Here is a 6,886-nt window from a genome sequence, read left to right as displayed (position 1 = left end):
AGCCTATCCGGACCGCTCGCTGGGCCTTCGGCCTGACTAAGCGCCCTCCCGGGTCTGCAGTCTATCCGGTCCGCCCTGGGTATGTTGGCCTACAGCACAAAGCAGGACCCGCCTCAACCCAACCCCCACTCAAAACCACCATGTGCACATATAAAAGATAATCACATAACAGTCTATAGACAAACAAACCGATCTAACAGATCATATGGCATAGCAACATCCTATAACCAGGATACTTACCTAACCGGTCACTAACATAGAATCATCCTATATACCAGGATACCGACCTAAACCAGGTCACTAACATAATACCGTCCTAACTACCAGGACGCGGCTCTAACATATCAATAAACATATCATGCAAATACACGGATACAAGTCTGATAAAGGGCCGACCTTGGTGCCGTAGACCCTGTTGATATAGTGAGGATAACTCACCTCGTAAGTAGCTCAGAAGGTAGTGTCAAACTCCTCCAAATGTAGCTCCAACTCCAACACCTTCAAATGGTGCTAACAAAGGTAGATTTCAGGTCCACACAAGCTCCTTGCTGCTAGCTACTTGATCTTCAAGTTCCTTTCTCTAAGAATCTTCTTCCAAGGCTTGAAACACACAAATGGAGCACACACACGTATTAGGGTTTTGCTGAACTCTCTAGAGGCTGCAAAGGGAGGCTAAGGGGCAAATGATTCTTTAAATAGGGTGCAAAACCCCGGAATTTAGGGTTTCATCCTCCAGCTCCTACTCGTTGAGTCCCTTCTTGGACTCGGCGAGTAGGTCACTTAAGTGTGCGGCCTAACCCGCTGCTACTCGACGAGTCAGGCAACCAACTCGTCGAGTAGACCTTGAATTCATGAGAATTTATCACCATAAATTGATATTCGAGAATCGGGGCATTACAGTTTCAAAAATCATTTGAAACTAGTTGGTTACCTGCTGTTTCAGTTTTTCAGAAACCAAATCCGATTTCTCCTCTAGTTGTGTTTGTGCTCGATATTGTTGTTTCAGAAATCATATTTGGGTAGGTTTTAATCTCGAAATTTATTTTAATGTAGTTTTGTTATAGAAATCTTATTTATTTCTTATATATAAGATTTATTCTCTCAGATTTATAGTTATTGTTTTTTTTGTATCTGATTTCTCTAGTGTTTCTGAAATCATATTTGGGTGATTTATCTACTGTTTTCACTAAGTTTAAGCTCTGAAATCAAATTTGTATTAGATTTCTCTATTGTTCCAGCAATAAGATTTGTATATACTGTTTCAGAAACAAGATTTTAAGATTTTGGTGAATTTAATTTTGAAATATGTTTATATTCAATATTTGATGTCTAAATATTATTTCTGAACTTTTGTGTTATTATTTATGTTATGTGTAACAGGTGCTATATTTCTGACTTTGCTGCTTAAAGATCATTTCTAATCAAATATATGATTTCTGGAGGCCTTATTTCATAAAATCTAGTTATGTTGTATCTTTCATTATTTAGCTTTTATAACTAGATTTGTTAAGTTTTTAAATATGTTTCCTCGAAAACTACCAACCATCAGATGTTCAAAATTGAAGCTTTTGAAATCATATCTCCGAAGTACGATAACTAAAGAAAGATTGAATGAATTATCAATTTTAAGTATTGAAAGTGACTTTTTTTTTAAATATTGACCATTCTAAAATAGAAGATGTTTTTGCTTTTAGCACGAAAACATCGTTTGAAGTGATTTTTGTAGGTTTTGTTTGTATTATCTGTTTGGTTATAAAAGTTTCCGCATTTTTGTTTTTATAATTTTTTTATATATATGTTTTTCTCTATCGTACGGTACATATACAAGGGCATAAAAATTTTGTCTCGCCCTGGGTAGTAAAAAAGAATGGACCGGCCCTGGTTGCTTGGCTTATTCTACTTTCGACCAAACATACCATGAATGATTGAAGATACGTATTACTATAGCTAATAATAAACAATGAATGATTGAAGATACGTATTACTAATAATAAACGATAAATAAATAAATATGAAGCCGTTATTCATTGTTTAGACTATTCTGTTTTCATTTTACTAACCAAAATCGATCTTAAATCTAAAATAATAATTTGGTTTAATCAAAACCAATCCAAATATCCAAACCATATTATCCGATCCAAATCACCCAGTTACCGCTACTCAAAATCACTATTTAACTGCTACTGGATGTGCTCGTGGAGGATGATGAATCAGATGTAGTGGATGTGGAGGATGATGTATCAGATGATGTGGATGTGCTCGTGGAGGATGATGCATCAGATGTAGGGCTGCTTAACTGCAAAGGAAGAGTGTTCAAAATCACTTGTCATGATTTGTTCAATATCAATGTAACTTCAAATTTATTCACAGTAGTAATAATATATAAATACATCATCCGTCATATGATTCACCAAATTGAGTTTGGGAAATTCAGGTACGAAACAGAAATTAGGCCTTTGTTCCAACAGTTGCTTTATGAGAATGGAACTGCACAAGACAAGACAAGTGGTAAGAAAAAAATTTACACAGAAAGGGCAAGGCAGCAAGGAATAATCCATCGCACCTCACACCGTAATGTCTATCCTCCAAGTGATCATTATATGCTATACCTTGTTCATTCGATATGTCCTGTGTTTAAGGGACACATGATAAATATTATTCAGTTTGAAGAATTTGGAAAAAGAAATTTTACATAAACTAATTCATGCAACAGTAATAGGAAAAAAAAAGAAATTTTACATAAACTAATTCATGCAACAGAATTTGGATAAATATTATTCAGTCCTCGAAGTCTGCTACGGTGAACATTCTCGGATAGTGCTCTCGCATCTCCGCTTCTGGCTCTCACGTCCATTCGGACCCCCTTTGGTGCTCCCACTGTACCTTTACCAAAGGTACCCCCTTGTTCCGCAGAACCTTTACCCTTCTCTCTAGAAGGCCACATGCCTCTTGATGTGTATAAAAATGCACTGGTTTTATCCTACTTTTAATTATGAATTTGATACATAAAAGGCAGTGGACCTGTCAATTGGTGGTATAAATTAGCAAGTAGGGTATCGAACTCAGGGAACGGAAATTAATCTAACTACTAGAATTATCTAAAACAATTTAGTAAAATGGAAGGGTTTTCTCTAGTTTTGCAAGACTAGAAACTTAACTAAAACTTAACTAACACTTAACTAACAACTAAAAGCAAGTAAAAATCTACTAAATGCAATAATCAAAAGGGTTTCTATTTAGGTTCGATTCATTTACTCCTATGGTTAATTTTATGGCAACACAATGGATTAATTGTTATTGGTTACCGACTGAAGTGATTAGATTCACATCCGCTATTACCAATCCTTAGGAAACAAATTAATTTAAGCAGTGATCAAGTGACTAAACTAATGAATTTTCTAGTTTAATTATTCAGATTAAATAAGACTTGTAATTAGCTAATTAAATTAGTAATTCAATTAACCTTTTGTTGATGGTTTATCAAACAAGCTCACACATTAATTTACCCATTCTCTAGTTAATCCTAGTTTCACATTCACTATTCCTAGGCACATAACAATGTGTTCACATAAATCACATGAGATAAGCAATTAAGAGATGTTCATACAGCTTAATTACTTAGCAATTAACAGAAAATAGTTGTGGTTAATGCATAAGGGTCTTTAACAAGCTTAATTTAACAAAAATTCACCAAATAACAATCAATCCAAACATAAATTAATCCATAGGAGCAAACTTATCTACCCTAAACAGAAACTAACGAAATTAGTTCATAATTACAGCAGATAAAAACCTAAAAACAAATTCAATCAATCCAAACATGGTTCTATTCAAAGATAAGTGGAAAAGTAGACTTATGTTGCCTTAATCTTCTTAGAATTGAGGATTAGGGTTCTTCTCACGTTTCTCATATCTCCAGCAGTCTCCTTAGTCGCCAAGTAATCTTCCAAAAAGTCAGAGAGAGTTTTGGACTCGGAATTCACCTCTATTTATAGTTTTCAGAAAACAGAGGCTACTCGTCGAGTAGCAAACTGACTCGTCGAGTCCCCTTGAAGAATCCGTGTACGGTAAGGACTTTGTGTTTTACTTCGCGAACATTCGTGCCTACTCGTCGAGTAGACGTCCCTACTCGCCGAGTACTTCAGGATTTTGGCTCTTTTTCTTCCTTCTTCAATTTCCGAGCTTCCGAATGCATCTCCTGCGTCCTTTTGCTTCCGAGCATATCTTTTGGACTGAAAATACAATATAAACACAATTAAGCACCTTTTGTCCATAATTTGCAAATAATTAGCCAATAAATAATAAAAATCTATAGTAAATATATAGCTAAATATGCACATTTCAAAATACCCCACACTTGACTTTTGCTTGCCCCCAAGCAAAACTGAATTTTAACACACTAATATTACATAAGACAATCCCAATTAAATCCAGCCATTATGCCAAGACCGCAATGCATGCATTTGTGTCTAAAGTTTTTCTTAAGGACCGCACTCAATTCTAAATACTCACAATCCTCATAAACACTCGCCCACTTCTTTTGAACAATGCTCATTTTATGCATCCCTCCGAATCCATCCGCAGAAAACCTCCTAGCCTCAAGGTATTTTTGGTTGAGCAACCCAAGCATACATAATCTAGACAATTACAACTTTTCTATACCACTATGGAGCTTATTCGGAATTCTTCACTTCTTTGAAAATTGATATTTACTTCTTTGAATTCACCACCTTTTTGATTTTTGGTATCTTCAACTTTTGAACTTTGGAATTTTTGATCTTTTGATCTTCACTTTAACTGCTCCAAAATTCTTACAACTTTTTCTTGTAATTCTTTTTTTTTCACATGTAACTCACTTTTTTTTCCACTCAATACCTACATGCTTAAGCAGGGGCGCTCAACTTCAACCTTTATTGATTAAAGATAAAAAATTTCCTGGATGCATTTCTGGTACACGATGCTAAACATATTGCATTCCTCAAACTAAGCGAGGTTGTGTTTTTGTCCCATGATTTCACTAGGATAAAGGGGGGCAAAAATGCACTAGTACGTGTATAGGCTCAACTAAACATTTGGGTCTTCATGCAATCATCAAACATAACACTAGCATGGAATCCTAATTGTTTTTACCGAAATTTTCTAAATTAATCCTAGTAATTTTATGCAAAATTTTGAAAATTAAGCCTAAAATTAGGATTCTAATTAACTAACATAACCAACCCCCTACCCCACACTTAATTCATGCAATGTCCCAATTGCATGTTATGCATGATAAAGAACATAAAAGTAAAGAGAGAATTGGAACAAACTCCCCTGGGATAGCAGTCGCGAGGTTGATTTTCTTTATTGAAAGCTCCATCTTCAATTGGCTTCAGACATGGGAACAACTCATCCATGCCTTGGGTGTCAAATCTCGTGTGGTACAACTCCAAATATGCAGGAAAATAGTCTCGAAAATCTTTAGGAATTAATCTTCAAAGAATATGAGCAAAGCCCGTATCATATGTGGTCAAAATCCAAGTTTTGGGTAGTGGAATATTGAGTGACTCGCCGAGTCACTACGGCTGCTCGGCGAGCAGAAGGATTTTTAGCAGAAAAGTCGTGGTATTGCAAGAGGACTCGCCGAGCCTAACTTATGCACTCGACGAGTACAACGCTGAGTGATAAATAAATCTTCTGTTTTTGAGTCCGTTTCTGATGTGCTTGGGTATGGCAATTTATTGTCTCTCCTTCATTTTTCTTCAATAAACAACACTCTTAAACCCTCTTTGATAACGGACTCGACCTTAAACTCAAAACTTGCACATTCCCATCTAGACTCGGCCCTTACTCTAGCCTTGATATTTGAGACTCGTGCATGCATCCTAGCTTCAATCTGAAAAAATAAGAGCAAACACAAGTGATAAAAAAAACAAACTCCTACTTTAACGTCCTAGAGGTTCAAAACCCACAAATAAAAATAGTTTTCAAACATCCAAATTAAAAACAAAACATAACATCAATCTTCATCCTCCACTTCGTTTCCTCCAGTTCCACTTCCACCAGCTTGGTTCCTTCTTGCTTGCACTCTCTCCTCCCAACTTGGCACATAGGAAAATCTGGGTCCGGGCCTTGGTGCGATATTCATTTGTTCAAATAAAGAAACAAATGATTCGTTGTTGTAGTTCATGCTTCTTCCAAGGTCGTCCTGGTACCTTCTTGCCTCCACGTTGTACCAGTCCATGGGTAACTGTTCTTCCACTGGAATGACCGATGGGTCTTCACGGACGTGCTCCCTTCTTGGCCTTACCCTCCTTCCCGGTTCCTCCGACATCAATACCTCATCAGCATTCGGGATCCCAATGTGTCCCCCACCATAATCATCAATGATCCTTTCATTCCTGAATAAAGTGGTGGTAAAAGGAGGAGAAGGAATCATTGTCAACATCCTTGCCTCCCCTTGGTCCAAGATCCCATACGACCTCGCCAACTTCGTAACAAACATGCCCCCGTTGATTTTGGAGGTGATCCGCTCCTTAACCGCCCCCTCTGCTAAATATTTTGCCAAACAATATGGCAAATTGCAAAAAACATCAGGAGTGATAATGCTCCACATGTAGAAAATGTCAAGAGTAGGGACCTTATCATCATCCTTTCGCATGTTAATAGTATTTGCGATTAGACGATGTATCAGACGATGAATTGGGGAACAAATACTCCCCTCTTGAGCAGACGATGGAATGTAGACCCGGTTTGCAATTGTATTCCACCAAGTAGATGCAACTACTTCTTCGGGCAAGTCCTTGTGACAATGTTCCAGGAATGTTTCAAAGTTTTCGGACATGATCACATTTTGATCATAAATTCCCAATCTCCATGCGAGCTCCGCCATGCTGCACTGGCGCAC

The 6,886-nt window shown here is 37.0% G+C and overlaps 1 long non-coding RNA gene across 1 annotated transcript; it reads right to left on the bottom strand.

Moving 5' to 3' along the window:
• Positions 1 to 2,071: 2,071 nt before the first annotated feature.
• On the bottom strand, positions 2,072 to 2,563 carry LOC145134723 (uncharacterized). The gene is made up of 2 exons (XR_013719295.1): positions 2,391 to 2,563; positions 2,072 to 2,296 (listed from the first exon to the last, which is right to left on the bottom strand). It is a non-coding gene; the product is annotated as an uncharacterized LOC145134723 (long non-coding RNA).
• Positions 2,564 to 6,886: the final 4,323 nt, after the last annotated feature.

Source organism: Lactuca virosa, chromosome 8 (genome assembly GCF_052849685.1).
Source record: "Lactuca virosa cultivar CGN04683 chromosome 8, Lactuca_virosa_CGN04683_v6, whole genome shotgun sequence".
Lineage (NCBI taxonomy): Eukaryota > Viridiplantae > Streptophyta > Magnoliopsida > Asterales > Asteraceae > Lactuca > Lactuca virosa.
This window is presented reverse-complemented; position numbering and strand designations above follow the sequence as displayed.